Source organism: Papio anubis, chromosome 12 (assembly GCF_008728515.1).
Source record: "Papio anubis isolate 15944 chromosome 12, Panubis1.0, whole genome shotgun sequence".
In the NCBI taxonomy this organism is placed as follows: Eukaryota; Metazoa; Chordata; class Mammalia; order Primates; family Cercopithecidae; genus Papio; species Papio anubis.
Genome location: NC_044987.1, coordinates 120217453 through 120233883, shown reverse-complemented (window position 1 = coordinate 120233883; position 16431 = coordinate 120217453). Strand labels below are relative to the sequence as shown.

Here is a 16431-nt window from a genome sequence, read left to right as displayed (position 1 = left end):
CGGAGGCCTCGTGCCTTTGTGGGTGGTGACACACTTCCTCTTGTTCCCCATTAACCATCTGTTGGTTCCAAGGCCTCATTTTCCAGACACTGGTGAGCCACACCGTCTCTTCCTCTGGGAAGTGGCATAGACGTCCCTTTCTCCCCGCGGGCATTGCCGGAGTTAGTTCAGGAGTGCGGCAGATGGGTGCCGAGATGCGTAAGGGTCTGGATGGAGCCTCACGCTGTCCCCTTGCTAAGTACTTAGCACCGCTGCCTCTAGGGCCTGGTTATTGATTATGTGGAATGAGAACACAAGCGAAAGCCTTCTGAAGCTGCTGCCAACAATGCCCACCTTTGCAGTTGCAGAAGCATTTTCCCTCTGCTCCAAAGGGGCAAGGCCATCTTCTTGTCCAAGGCCAGCTTGGCTAAGAGCGGGGACGGGAACAATGGCAGCTGTAGCCACTGGGCAGCTCGGGCAGCAGTGCCTGTGCTTGGCTGGTTTCTTTTTCAGTCGTGGGCTTGGGGTCCTGCAGGTGGACGTCTCTGCTGTTGGTCGACCTACGCGTGGATGACTTGGGGCTTCCTCGCAGGCAAGGGCTGGGCTGCGGGAGCAAGTCGACTGTGCTCTTCGTGGTGCTACTGGACGCTTGGACTGGGCCCTCGTGCTCGGAGTGCTCAGCTCCCTTACTGTGCCCCTCTTGTCCTAGCAATCGGGGTGGACCCTCCCCCAGGTGCTGGGGCTTTGAAGCCAGGCTGGCAGAAGAGCTTCCCCAGGCCTCAGCTGCGGCCTTTCTCATGTTCATTCACCCCCAAGGGCAGCAGTGCAGGCTTCGGGAGGGACGCTGTGGACATGGAGTTTGTCCCTGAGACCTGCTGGCCTCGGATACAGAGCTGGTCCTCTCTGAGTGTTGGTGGGCTCATGTGTAAAGTTGGGACCATGGCCAGGCACAGTGGCTCACACCCAGTACTTTGGGAGGCCAACGTGGGTGAATTGCTTGAGCCCAGGAGTTTGAGACCAGCCTGGGCAACATGGAGAAACCCTGAGTCTACAAAAAATAAAAATACTTAGCTGGGTGTGGGGGTGCGCTCCTGTAGTCCCGGCTATTCAGGAGGCTAAGATGGGAGGATTGCTTGAGCCTGGAAGGTTGAGGCTGCAGTGAGCCGTGATTATGCTACTGCACTCCAGCTACGGCAGGAGGAATCGGCAATTGTACAGACTTCGCCTTGAACCACAAGGAAGAAGTCAAGGGCACTCTTGTCATCTGTGACGCTCCTGGATGGTGAGTTGAGGCTGGACTGAATGCCAAGGGCCAAGGTAGTGGCATTGATCACCTTCCCTAAATCCCGGGACGTGTTTCCTACAACGTTTTGTAGTCAGATGTATCCTATGGATAGCTGTCTGCAGCATTCACATAAATAATGTGCCACTAACCCAAAAAGTTTGCCAAGTCACTGAGGGTAGCTCCACTTTGGAGGGAACTTCTCAGTGATGGAGGGCTATGTGACATACAGGGAGTGCTTCTGCTTATATACCCGAAGGTCTCTTACGACACTTCTAAGGTACAAGTGTCCGTGTTCTCAGGAGGGAAGCAAGGTGACACTTGGCTTCCACACAGGAAGTAGAGAGCTGTGGGTACACGGTGCCCTGGAAAGTAAGGGTTGCTTACAATTGCTGGAGCCCCCACAAGAGGGACCTCCATAGGTTGGGGGATAGAGGTTGTCGGTGTCTCCAACATGGCCTCCTGGATGACTGATAGACCTTAAGGCACCTGGTTCAGTTGGAATAATTCAGTTCAGTCTGCGGGTCGAGCCTGTTCAATGTGTCCATGCCAGATGGCATTTGTCCACCCCACCGAATGACTGGCCAGTGGTTCCAGGAGTGGGGGTGGGGCTGGGGGGGACATCAGCAGGTGTTGACTTGTGTTTTGTCTGGGACATGCAGGATTGAAGTTCTCCCATGCACGTTCTAATAGATTTATCAGTAAGAGTAAGGCGAATGGGCATCAAATTGGGTTCAGAGAGTGCTAGACCCAGAAGTCAGTGAAATTTATCACACTTTTGGGGCGTCACTGTACCAATGTGTTTTCCATTGTAGGGAATGAGCCATGGGTGACTCAGAAAGGCAGAGAATGCTAGACCCAGCAGCCAAGTGAAATGTACCACACTATGGGGGTGTCACCGTACCAGTGTATTTTCCATTGTGGGGAATGTGCCATGGGAGACTCAGAAAGGTGGGACTGTTAATGTCCCCCTCCCTCCCCAGGCTCTGGGGTTGCTGTTCTTTCCCCGCCCACCCCCCAAATTGGTATCTCATTACAATAGCTGCAACTTCACTTTCTTCCTCGAGTGTCCCCTCCTTGCATCCAGACTTGAAGGGTCAAGTGCAAGAGGCTTTTTATAAAACTGGAGGACCCATTGTGTCCGCTTTGTCCCATAGGAGGATCCATTGTATCCACTTTGTCCCATATGGGTCACTGTGGAAGGACATGGTCAGCAGTACACTCTCCCAAGTGTGTGTTGTCCTTGCAGCCCAGGACCATGTCAGTCAACAGGAGAATCCCGGTGGCTGAACTGGAATGAGATTTGAACCCTCCAGGCCTCCGTTTGGCTGGGTAGTCACCTGGAGGCTGCACCAACCAGACCAGCCTGGGCTCGCTGCTAGAGGGAAGAAAGAAGCGTCATGCCCAGGAATGGTCAGGGTGGAACCCTGAGTTTTCACAGTTGGTCTGTATGATCCCCATCCTTCTCTTCCTGGCCGTTACTCAAGATGTGGCCAAGGGGAGATGATTCCTTCCTGGATTAGCCATATATAGTGATGAGACTTTTCTGCTAAGGACCAGAAGGAGGTGAGGGTAGGAAGGGTGGAGAGTAGGGAGGGTAGACAGTCCATCGAGTGTCTCAACCCTCTGCCTGCTGGCAAGTGGCTTTTGTGATACAAGGTGCACCATCTTTGAGTGTGGATGGTCTGAAAAGTCGAAGACATGCCACAGATGAGTTTCAACAACCGTAACAGTGTGGCCAGTGCTGGCTGATTGTATTAGGACAGCATCATGGGAGCCTATAATGGGCTCAGTGTTGGTGAGGCCCCCTCTGGTACCCTGGGTGGGGAGAGCCCCACATTTTGAGATGGTTGATCTGCTGAGAGGAGGCAGGAGCAATGGGCCCACCCTCACGGGGGACAGATGGGACAGCCGTGGGCAGGAGTCACAAGTCTGGCATGGAGAGGTGGCCTCTGCGTCAGGAACAGAGTGTTGAACTTTGTGCCCAGGCAATAGTGGATGTGGTGCTGTCTGGTATGATGGGTAGTAGTGGTGGCCTCTGGGCAGTGCGGGCTCAGTCAACAGCTTGGTCTTATTCAGTGTCATCAAAGAACAAATGGACTCTTAGCACAGGTGTCTACATGATGACCCAGAATGTTCAATCAGCCGCCGTGACTTGCCACAATGTGCAGCCCCAAAGATGGATGTCTTTAATCTGACTGTTCCAAGTGGCAGACCAGACAGTGAGGTTGCTGCCAGCAGTTGCCCATGAGTCAGTGAAAACATAACCAAGTTCATCAAGGGGAGAGTTGGCCACAGGTATGAGAAGGGCCCTGAGTCCTGCTGGCGGAGTGGCGTGGCTGTGTGCACTGTTTGTTCTACAGAGCCAGCCCTGAGGCTGAGCAGCCGCTGCGGCCCAGCAGGTATCGTTGGGCTTCAGTATAGTTGAACCATCAGTGAACCCAGCCCTGACATTCAGGGGCAAACTCTGAATCGAAGGCCCCATGAAGCCAGCGACATTGTTTCACGTGATGGACCCTTGTCCCACTGGAGATTCGAATTCAGTAGATCTGGGTTGGGCGGGGCTGGGAACCTGAACATCTTACTGCTCCCCGGGTGGCTCTGACGGCGTCCAGGGTTGAGGATTCCCGAGCACGTCCCCACACCTGCGGCTCTTTGTTGCACTGGTTCTGTTGTGCACACGGTGTCCCAGTTGCCTTGGGTGTAGGGGATCCCCATGTTTCACCACGAGCGGTCGCCTTGCTTGGAGGCCTCTGCTGCTTCATTTCCTGCCTGTAGCACCTGCCCTTTCCTCTTGCTGGTGGCCACTCCGATTGGTTTTCCCTGACACTGGGGTCATCTCGTTGTCAAGATGAGACTCTGACCTTGGATTCATTCTTCTGAGATCCTGACTTGTCATATGACCATTGCCTTTTTTTTTTCCTTCTTTTTTTTTTTTTGAGCCTCATTATGTTGCCCAAATTGGCCCTGAACTCCTGGGCTCCAGCGGTCCTCCTGTCTGGCCCTCCCAAGCAGCTGGGTCTGCAGGCACATGTCACCATGCCCAGCTGTCATTGTCATTCTTTTGTTTTTGTTTTTGAGACGGAGTCTCGCTCTGGCGCCCAGGCTGGAGCGCAGTGGCGCGATCTCGGCTCGCTACAAGCTCCACCTCCCGGGTTCATGCCATTCTCCTGCCTCAGCCTCCCGAGTAGCTGGGACCACAGGCGCCGCCACCACGCCCGGCTAATTTTTTTGTATTTTTTAGTAGAGACAGGGTTTCACTGTGTTAGCCAGGATGATCTCGATCTCCTGACCTCGTGATCCGCCCGCCTCGGTCTCCCAAAGTGCTGGGATTACAGGCTTGAGCCACCGCGCCCGGCCTGTCATAGCCATTCTTAAAGGCCATGTGCCACTTGCTACCCAGTGTCTTCTTTGCACTTGAGAGTGAGGTAATGGAGGGAGAGAAGCTGTATTGAGGGGATTCAGCTGCTACCTTACTAACAAACTCTGAATCGGGCTTCCTGCCTTCAGCTCAGCTGGAGGAACCTGAAATTCAGCTCCTGGGCCTTCCTGCAGTTCCATGCTGCAAGCTGGTCGGCTTCTCCAGGCCTCCCCTCGGCAGTAGTTGCACTCACAGATCTTCTGCCATCTCTGGTTTCTTTCCCAGCTTCCCCTTTCCTGTTTGTCCTTGTGTTTATATGCGTTAAACATAAAATCTCTTTGCTGCTATTTTTTGTGTGTGATTTCGAGAGGGAGCAGGGATGAGGCTGATTTGCCACATGGAACTGGAAGGTTGCTTTATGGTCAGAAATACACTAGACAGCCGGACAGGGCTGTGCCTTGTGGGCGTTGGTGGAGGGGAGGGACTGTCCGATGGTCTGACCTTGCCCCATGGTCTGACCTTGCCCCAGGAATTTTTGCTTCCTCTCCAGTGGTGTATTTAAGAGTGGTGGCTGGTGACAATACCATCCTTCTTGGCTTGTAGCTTCAGTGCTTCCTAAAAGTTTTAGTTCCTGAGCTGAAATTCATTTGATCCACATTGGTGTGTGGGCTAGTGTGGTGTGGTTTACCTGGATTGACAGGTTTGTTCAAACATGCTGTCCTCACCGCCAAAAAAAGTCATCTGTAGATGTTTTCTAGACGCCTGTATCTATTTCCTTTAGAAACTGAACTTCGTATGGGGAGGTTGTTTTCTTTTTTTTTTTCTTTTTTTTTTTTGCAACCTAGACTTCCATTGTCAACTTCTTTGTACAAAGCGTTGTTAGATGGGCATGGGGTAAGGGACTTTGTGTTTTCTTGCTTTCCTTCTGCTCCTACCCTGGTAGGAAAAGCTGTTTTAACTGCCCAGACCATAAATTAACAAAGCTTGTCACCTCCTCCACGTTTTTCTTTGGAAACTACTTCCTCTGTTCTCTTTCCTTCTATCCTGTACCCTTGATAAAGAACGCCAGCAGGTCGACTCCATTCAAAGAAAAGCACATATTCTGTGCCCCATGGTGTGTTTGTTCTGATAAATACCAAGGTGTTGCTGGGCACATCTGGAGTACGATGTAGTCGTGGGTACACCTGGAATAAGGATGCCCAGAGCTATTTGCTTCTGAGTCACGTTTTTCTGCAAGTGCAAAGTGACGATAATGACATTTGTCCCTGGGAACTTCAGCAAGATGCTTGTCATTCCCAAGTGGCAGGCAGGTTACAGCGTGAAGGCTGGTTGTCAGCTCCCCGGATGTCCTGTGCCTGGAAGTCCTGTAACCTTAATTGGTCAGCAGAGGTTTGCATGAGCGTGGACTTTGAGACTCGCATCACAAGGTGGCATCTCGGTTATCCAGTCATCTTTAGTTTCTTGCAGCAGGGTTTTGTTGTTCTCAGTGTGTAAATCTTTCCCATCTTTCGCCGAGATTTTCTCCTCAGCATGTCTTATTTTCTGTTGGTATGTGTAAATAGAGTTGTTTTAACATTTCAACTTCTAATCATTCATTGGAATGATATAGAAATATAATTGATTGCTTTATGTTCCTATTGCTGTCTTCAGTCTTGCTAAAAATCACTTGTTCTAGTAGCTTTTTCAAGGATTCCAATGGATTTTCTACAGGGACAATCATGTCTTCTGCAAACAAGGATGGTTTTATTTCTTTCGTCTCACTCTGGGTGCATTTTATTTATTTTTCTTGTCTTGCTGAGGAGAAGTGTGAGAGTGGATGCCTCAGTCTTGTCCTCGATCTTAGGAAGTTGTCAGTCTTCCCATGTAAATACGGTGGACTCTGTGGGTTTTTCAGAGATGCCTTTTCTCAGGCTAAGGAGATTCCCTTCCAGTTCTGCTTTGTTGAGGGATTTTATCCCAAGTCTGTGTTAGATTTTATGAAATGCTTTTTTTGCAACTATCGAGCTGCTCATAGAGTTTTTAGCTTTTGTTAACATGGTTTGTTGGTATGCTTTGATTCTCAAATGTTAACCGTTGATTTCAAATGTTGAACCAAATGCTAAATTTGATCAGTTCCTGATCAAAATCACACTTGATTATGAAATATCCTTTTTACATATTGTTGGATTTGATTTGCTGTTTTATTTTGACTTTTTGCATCTGTGTTCATGAAGAATGTTGGTCTGTGTTTTCTTATTCGTATCAGGGCAGTATTGGCCTCAGAAGGCATTGGGATGTTTCCTTTTATCCAGCTTTCTGGAAAAATAATATAATCCTCCAACTTTCTTTTGATTAATATTAACTTGGTCTTTTATTTATTTTATTCATTCATTCATTCATTCGTTTTAGACGAAGTCTCCTTCTGTCATCCAAGCTGGAGTGCAGTGGCGCAACCTCAGCTCACTGCAACCCCTGCCTCCCAGATTCAAGTGACTCTCATGCCTCAGCCTCCTGAGTAGCTGGGATTACAGAGGTGCACCACCACTCCCAAAAATTTTTGTATTTTTAGTAGAGACAGTGTTTCACCATGTTGGCCAGGCTTGTCTTGAACTCCTGGGCTCAAGTGATCCACCCACCTCGGCCTCCCAAAGTGCTGGGATTACAGGTGTGAGTCACCACACTTGGCCAGATTAATACTAACTTAGTATGCTTTTTCCTATTCAGTTACTTTTTACCTGTATTTGTCTTTATTTTTAAAGCACAGTTCTTTTTAAAGACTTTTAAAATTGTGATAAAATAAGCATAGCATAATATCTATCATCTTAACGATTTCATGAGTGTACGATTCAGTGGTATTAGATACATTCACAACATTGTGTTAACACCACTCCGTCTATACCAAACCTTTTTTTGTCATCCTTCACAAAATCTCTGTGCCCATGAAACAACAGTTCCCTCTCCCCTCTCTTTCTGGCCTCTGGTAACCACCAGTCTACTTTCTGGCTTTATGAATTTGGCTATTCTAGGTACCTCATATAAGTAGAATCATATAAGATGTCTCCTACTGTGTCTGGCTTATTGAGCATAGTGTTTTCAAAGCTTGTGCATGTTGTAGGATGTGTCAGAATTTCTTTCCTTTTTATGACTGAGTAGTATTCCACTGTATGGATAGGCCACATTCTATGTATTCATTCATTCATCAGTTGATGGACAGGTGAAAGGGTTATTTCCATCTTTTGGTGCTTGTGAATACTGTTGCCACGAACATTCATGTACAAAGCTCTGTTTAAGTCCCTACTCTCAGTTTTTTTGGATTTATAACTAGGAGTGGAACTGCTGGATCAGGTGTTACTCTCTATTTAAACTTCTGGAAAAGTGCTATCCTGTTTTCCATAGTGGCCACGCGATATACATTTCTATCAGCAGCGCATGAGGGTTCCAGTTTCTCTACATCCTCACCAAATGTGTCATTTTCCACTTACTATTATTATTATTGTTATTGCCCTCTTAGTAGATATAAAGTGGTATCTCATTGTTGTTTTGACCTGCATTTTCCAAATGCTAATGTTGTTGGAATTTTTTTCATGTGCTTATTGGCGATTTGCATATTTTATTTGGAGAAATGTCTATTTAGATTCTTTGCCTATTTTTGAATTGGCTTATGGGTTTAAAGTGTGTTTCTTATAGAAAGCTTAGAGTTGGGTCACATTTAATGGGAAAATTGATAACGGTTTGATTTAAATCTGTCATCTTACTATTTTCTTTTTGTTACATCTGTACTTTGTTCTCCTTTTCTTTTTTCTGCCTTTTAGATTAATAGAATTTTTTTCCATTTATCTTTATTGGTTTATCTGTGATTACTCTTTGTTTTGTTCTTTCAATGGTCGGTTTAGGGTTTATTGTATAAATCTTTATCTTACTATACTCGATTATCAAGTAGTGTTATACCAGTTCATGTAAGCATAAGAACTTTAAAATAATACGCTTCCATGTTCCCATCCCAACCTTTGTGTTGTTGTTATACATTTTTCTTCTATATGTCTTGTAAACCCCATGATACATTTTTTTTCTGCTTAGTCACTTGTCTTAAAGGGGTTTAACTAAGAAAAAAATTGTATATTTAGCCTTGGGGTTACCAGTTCTGATTGTCTTCACTCTTTTGTGTAATTCATATTTTTATCTGGTATCGTTTTCTTCTGCCTCAAGACTTTCCATTGACATTACTTGTAGGACAGATCTCCTGTTCATGAATTCTTTCAGCTACTGTATGTCAGAAAAGTCTTCATTTCTGAAAGATATACTCACTGCTTGTATAATTCTAGTTTGACTTTTTTCATTTAAAGATGCCAATCCACTGTCAGTTCACTTGAATCATTTCCATCAAGAAATCTGCTGTCATTCTTAAGTTTGTTTTCTGAATGTAACATGTCTCCCTTCCCTAGTCTGCTTTTAAGCTTTTTTGTTTATCTTTGGTTTTGAGCCATTTTGTTATGTTGTGCCTTGGTGTAATTTTCTGAACGATTCTTGTGCTTAGGTTACGCTGAGTTTCATGAAGCTGTGAGTTTATAGTTTTCATCAGATGTGAATAACTTTTGGCCCAAAATAGAAATATTTGTTTGTTCCCCCTCCACCTTTTCTTTTTAGAAACTCTAACTATGTACATATTAGGCTGCTTGACATTGTTTCATGGCTCACTGATACTCTGTTCTGTTGTTATAATTTGTTGGTGGTATTATTTTCTTTGTGTGTTTCATTTTAGACAGTTTCTACTGTTCTAGCTTCAAGTTCACAAATCTTTTTGTGTGATGTGTAATTTGCCATTAATTCTTTTCAGGGTATTTTTCATTTCAGATATTGTCGTTTTTATCTTTGGAAGTTTAATTTTTTTCCATGTTGCTCCTTATCTTTTTGAACATACAGAATACTGTTAATATGATTTGAATGCTTTGTCTGCTAATTCTAACATTGGTATTTTTGCTTAGTTTTGATTGATTATTTTCCTCATTATGGGTCATATGTTCTTGCTTTGCATGTGTGATAGTTTTTCATTGTTTTATTAATTGAATTTTCTGTCACTAAACGTTGTAAAATATGAATTTAATCTTGTTGGACCTGTGTGTTTTGGATTTCTGTACATATTCTTGAGCTTTTGTTTCTGGGATTTAGTTAAGTTACTTAGAAACAGCATAATCCTTTTGGGTCCTGATTTAAATATTCGTTTGGCGGGATGATCGCAGTGCTCAGCCAATGTCTGATTGTTTCCCACTACGTGAGGCAAAACCCTTGTGTATGTACACTGCCCCATGAGTGGTGAGATGGAAACAGACACCGTTCCTGGCCTGTGTGATTGATATGAATTATTTCTGCCAATTCTTTCGGGTGGTTCTTTCTCCGGCCTGAGGGGGTTTGTTACGTGTTTTGCATCCATCACATTCTGAATAAGGGAACATGTCCTTGCTAGGCTGTGTTTCATTCTCTCCCCTCCTGTTTTTTTGTCCTGCAAATTGGAACTACCTTGACCTTCCTGTGTTCTCAGCCCCATCGCCTCCACCCTGGGAGTTCACCTTGGTGGTCCTTGCTTGCAGCATGGCCTGGAAACTCTGGAGAAGCAGAAAGCTAGGAGTCATCATAGGGCTCACCTCGTTATTTCCTGTCTCCCATGCATCCTGTCCTGTACTTTGAAAATATATGTTTTTTTTTTTCATATTTTGAATATTTTGGGGGTGGTTTCAGGTAGGAGGCTAAATCCAGCACGCCTTCCTCCATCTTGGCTGGAAGCAATGTTTCTGTCTCTCTTGCCATCTCTGTGTCTGTCCCTCTGCCTTTTTTGTCCCCACATTCTCCAGCTTTGGTCTGTTTCTCCTCCTCCTCTCCCTCTCTTTTTCTTCCCTTCCTCCTGCTCTCTTGACAGACTCGCTTTCCTGCTTCGGTGTACACAGGACCACCCAGCAGCAGCCACGGTTTCCCATCGACACCAGCTTTGTAGTTCAGGCATCATCTATCTGCTTTGCATTTCCTGAGGAGACCTGTCATGCTCAGCTGTGTTGTTCCCGTGCCCATCCAAGAACCTGCCGCTGCTCATTTCTTCGTTCTTCACACTTGTGCTGAGTTGGACTAGGTGCCAAGGAAGCACTGGCGAAGATGATGGGTTTTGTCTCTTGCCCTCCTTCGAGCGACACACAAAATAAATAAGACACAGATTTAACAAAATCCCTTGCTCTGGTAAATGCAGATAAGCGACTGTGTGTGTGTTTTGTAGCTGGAGAAAGGTAACTGGGAAAGCCTTATCTGAGAGCATGACATGTAAACTGGGAGAGGAGGAGGGGGAGACAAGGAGAGAATTCCAGGCAGAAGAAATGGTGAGTGCAAAGCTGGGTGTGTTCACTGTGTCCAAGCTACTCCCCCAGGGAGCCCCAGCATTGGAATCTAATCCTGTGTGGCCCCCCTCAAAGCCTGTGTTCTTTTTTTTCTCTTGAGACTGGGTCACCCTCTGTCACCCAAGCTGAGTGCAGTGGTGCAGTCACAGCTCACCGCAGCCTCGACCTCCTAGGTTCAAGCAGTTCTCCTGCCTCAGCCTCCCAATAGCTGGGACCACAGGCACACATCGCCACACTCAGCTAACTTTTGATTTTTTTTTTTTTTTTTTTTGGAGATGGAGTCTTATTCTGTCACCAGGCTGGAGTCCAGTGGTGCAGTGTTGGCTCATGGCAACCTCTGCCTCCTGGGTTCAGGTGATTATCGTGGCTCAGCCTCCTGAGTAGCTGGGATTACAGGCATGCGCCACCACACCCAGCTAATTTTTGTATTTTTTAGTAGAGACGAGGTTTCACCATGTTGGTCAGGCTGGTCTCGAACTCCTGACCTCGTGATCCACCCTCCTCAGCTTCCATAGTTCTGGAGGTCAGAAGTCTGAAATCAAGGCATCGGCAGGGCCATGCTCACTTCAAAGGCTCTAGAGGAGGATCCTTCCCCCCTTCTTGAAGCCTCAGCTGTTCCTTGGCTTGTGGCCACATCACTGCAGTCTCTGCCTCAGTCTTCACCTGGTCACTTCCCTGTCTTTCCCTCTGTATCATTTCCCCTCCTTATAAAGGCACCTGGCATTGGATGTGGGGCCTACACTCCTCCTTATATGATCTCATCTTGACTAATTACATCGGCAAAGACCCTCCTGTTCCCAAAGAAGATCTCATGCTGAAGTTTGGGTGAGGATGAATTTTGAGAGGACACTCTTCACGCCAGTGTGCTTGGGTAGGTTTCAGCATGTTCTGGAATAGTCGACTCTTTGAGCAGAAGTTAAAATTGTTGTAGTGGAAGTCCCCCTAGCTTGTGGATGTGAAAGAATGTTTCCTAGGGGGACATTTGCCTGGTTCATCAAAGAAGAGGGTTGAAAACAGTATTAGCTTTGTGTGCTGGACAGTCAGGGTATTTCCAGCAGGGTGAACTCACACCCGGACCACATGCAGTGGTGCCAATCCTGAGGCCAGCCCAGCAGCCACCCTGCCTGGAGGCACCCGGGAGCTTCATCCTTTACATCTGCTCCAAAAGCAGGCAGGGTAACAGCAGACTCCTTCCAGCAGTGATCCCAGCCAGAAGGAGAAACCTGTACTGGAATCAGTTTCTCTCTTCCAGTTCATCTTGTCCTCCATGAGGGGTGAGATGAGATAGATTTTCCTTTTATGGTTATTGACTCCAATAGTCCAGTATTTTATAGTCTACAAAAGACCAGTAGCTGGAAAAAATAAATGTAATAGATTTATAAGACACTTCATCAAACAAGGCATTCTGCCTGTCCCTGCTCAGAGAGGACAGGGCACAGTGACAGGGTTGGGTGCTGGCTGGGATGCCCGCTTCTCAGCCTCCACCAGCCCGATGGCCCCGGAGGCCAGAGCACTTTGAAATGCAGCCCTCGGGAGTGTCTTTGAAGGAGTGCGAATTTGCTGTGCTTGTGCATTTTTGATCCTGTTCTCACACGGGACTCCATCACTGTGTGTGTACCTGCTGTTGCCTGCTCTGGCATGCCGGGCTAGACCGTGCACCTGCAGGAGGCAGGCATTGCCCTGGCGTTAACTGTGCAGGCTTTCTGGGTGGCAGTCTGACTGTTCTCTGGTGGGGGAGTGCCTTTAAGGGGTACATGTGCCCTGAGGGTTATTCCTCTCTCAGGAGCATTTCCCAAGAGGCCACTGGAAATATGGGAAGATGCTGCTCCTCAGGTCCATCCTTCCTCCCTGCCTCCCTCCCTCCCTTCCTTCTTTTTTTTTTTTTTTTTTTTTTGAGGCAGAGTCTCCCTCTGTCTCCCAGGCTGAAGTGCAGTGGTGTGATCTTGGCTCACTGCAACCTCTGCCTCCTGGGTTCAAACAATTCTTCTGCTTCAGCCTCCAGGTTAGCTAGGACTACAGGTGCCCACCACCGTGCCTGGCTAATTTTTATATTTTTAGGAGAGATGGGGTTTCACCATATTGGCCAGGCTGGTCTTGAACTCCTGACCTTGTGATCTGCCCACCTCGGCCTCCCAAAGTACTGGGATTACGGGCGTGAGCCACCGTGCCTGCAGCGGTTTGTTTTAAGTAAATAAAGTAACAAGAGAAAGCACGTGGCCCACCGTGGCCCTGCGTTCTTGAGGTGGATGCCTTCCTTGGGCGCTCCTTCTCCTTGTGTGAGGTCAGGGATTGAGCTGGCAGGACGGTGGCATATTTTGAGGGCTTCCCTTGCGCCAGATGGGAATCATGGTGTTGGAAATCCTGGCAGTTGTTTGCTCCTTCTGGTTACGTGGTCAGTGTGCCACGGATGGGGCTGAGTGGAGTGGTGAGGTCTGCCACATTGTTCAACCCTCGGGCAGCCATGGGGGACAGTCCCATCACCCCACTGCTGCTGCCCCAAGGAGGCCTCCCAGGCCCAGGGTCTCAGGATCAGAGCTGGGCCTTCCCAGGTGTTGTGGACTAGATTGTGTCCCCTCAAGATTCCTCTGTGGAAACCACAACCCCCATCGTGACTTTGAGGATGGGGCCTCTCAGGCAGTGATCCTGGTTAAACGAGGTTACAGGGATTAATCTGATTAATCTGATGGGATTAGAGGCCTGAGGGGGTGATCTTCAGTATCCTTTCGACTGCACTAAGGAACACCTGGGAACCCGGCAAAGTGTGATTGTGGGCGCGTCTGTGTGGGGTTTCTGGAGGGGATTAGCACATAAGTCTGAGGGGAATGGAGGCAGGGATTTGCCCTGGGTGTGAGTGGGCACCGTCCAACCTGCTGGGGGTCCGGAGAGAACAACTGCAGAGAAGGGGCAAGGGCATAGAGCCGCTGGGCTGGACACTCTCGTCCTCTCCTGTCTTTGGGCAACTTGAAAGCCTTTGGACTTCAGGACTTGCACCAGCGGCCACCCCCTTCCCCTCGGGTTCTCTGTCCTCTGACCTCGGACTGAGTTATGCCATCGCCTTCCCCGGTTCCGAGCCTTTGGACCTGGACTGAGTCTTTTTTTTTTTTTTTTTTTTTTTTTTTTTGAGACGGAGTCTCGCTCTGTCGCCCAGGCTGGAGTGCAGTGGCCGGATCTCAGCTCACTGCAAGCTCCGCCTCCCGGGTTCCCGCCATTCTCCTGCCTCAGCCTCCCGAGTAGCTGGGACTACAGGCGCCCACAGCCGCGCCCGGCTAATTTTTTGTATTTTTAGTAGAGACGAGGTTTCACCGTGGTCTCGATCTCCTGACCTTGTGATCCGCCCGCCTCGGCCTCCCAAAGTGCTGGGATTACAGGCGTGAGCCACCGCGCCCGGCCCTGGACTGAGTCTTGCTTCCAGCCCCCAGGGGCTCCAACCTGCAGACGGCTTGTCCCAGGACTTTTCAGCCTTTGTCATCGTGGAGATTCTGTCAGCCCCCTGACAAGCCCACCCGCATGTGTCTGTATACATTTCCTGTTGATGCTGCCTCTGGGAGAACCTGGACCAATACAGTGCACCTAGAAGAAGAGAAAACAGAAGGCTCACTCTCTCCCCGTGGGTGCCAAAAGAGGAGGCTGTGCTGAAAACAGCCAGAAGTTGGCTGTCTGCAAGCCAGGAAGAACCCTCACTGGGAGAAATGTGAGCACATGCATTTCTGCTGTCATAGCCCCAGCTGTGGTATTCTGTGATGGCAGCAAACTGACTACTGCACCCCTTGCCAGCGACGGCAGGAACCCAGGAGGACTAGGGCCATCATATTTCCTAAAGCTCTTGCGATTTGATAGGCGTGAAGGCCTGACCCTTGTCCTGGGAGAAATAGCTGCTTCCTCCTGGCACCTGGGAGCGTCCCAGCTCCTTGCCTCTTTGGAGACCCCTTTGAGCATGGGCTCTGCTGTGGTCTTGGAGGTTGGGAACAGGCAACACGTGCCTCAGTGCCACGTCTCGCCAGCCAGCCCCTACTATTTGGGGTCCGGGCAGGGAGCACCAGCAGAAGCCCACGTGACATGTTTCCTATTTGAAAGTTAGGTCCACACCCAGCTAGCACGCGGTTAGATCATAGTTTCTTCTGCTTTCACAGACATCCCTTTGTGATGGCAAAATGTAAACCATGTGGGAATTGGCTGTTGCATGCGATTGAAAGCTGCTGATACACCAAACACGACTGAGTTTAGTTGTTCTGTTGCACACTTGGGCATCTCACTGATGCACAGTGACATTTGGATAAGTAATAAATATAAATGCCATTCATTCATTATTATATATGCCAGAAAATATATTTGTCTTGCCTTCTGTTCAGCAAAATTACCACTATGTTGTGCTGGTCTAGCATTTTGCGCAATCTGTGTTTCATATTCTAAATGATTAGAAATTTAATATATTCAGTGTATACAAAATTTGGGTGTCTATGAAAATGGGCTAATACAGAAAAGAAAATTGAATGTATTTTGATAAAGGTATAAATTAAATTTAGCATTAAACATTTTTCATGATTCCAAAAGTGATATCTACTAAAATATTCCAAATTAACTGCTCAAAGGCAAAATACAAATTAAAATTAATGAGTATTATATATTTTTTAAAAAGATGGGGCCTTGCTATTGTGCCCAGGCTGGAATGCAGTCACAGGTGGGGTTACAGAGCACTGCAGCCTTGATCTCCTGGCCTCAAAATTTTAATCAAAATGATTTCTATGAAATGGAAGCATTTTAATTTAGTTTTCTGAAAATTTACTCTCATTAAATATTTTTATGAACATAAAACAAATCACAGTTATACTGCTGAGATATGCAAAAATCAGTATCTGGTTTTACACACATTCTTCTTCTTTTATTTTTTGAGATGAAGTCTCCCTCTTTCACCCAGGCTGGAGCGCAGTGGTACCATCAAGGCTCACTGCAGCCTCCGCCCCCAGGTTCAAGTGATTCTCCTGCCTCAGCCTCCTGAGTAGCTGGTATTATAGGCGCCCGCCACCATGCCCAGCTAATTTTTGTATTTTTAGTAGAGATGGGGTTTCACCACGTTGGCCAGGCTGATCTTGAACTCCTGACTTCAGGTGATTCACCTACCTCGGCCTCCCAAAGTGCTAGGATTACAGGCGTGAGCCTGGTTTTACACACATTCTGTGTAGACTTATGTGCATACATATTTTGGAGTCACATGAATTGTTTTATGTTGTCAGATTAAAAAGGAAACCAGGCCTAAAGAATCCTAAGCAAAGCCCGTCAGACCTCATAAGTGACCTTAGCCTTGCTTGATGTACGACACCTGAGTGAAACCTAACTTGAGCTATTTCTTATAAATGCCTACATCAAAGAAAAATGAAGCTCAAGCTTAGCTGATCAGAAGCCATCAATTAACTTCAGCTAGGGACTTTCCGACAAGATAAGCCAGTAAGGCGACC

At 47.3% G+C, this 16431-nt stretch overlaps 1 protein-coding gene across 8 annotated transcripts in view; it reads left to right on the top strand.

The window, feature by feature from the left end:
• SHANK2 (SH3 and multiple ankyrin repeat domains 2) overlaps positions 1-16431 on the top strand; it is a 661289-nt gene that overhangs the window by 50615 nt on the left and 594243 nt on the right. The gene's annotated exons all lie outside the window — the stretch shown is intronic.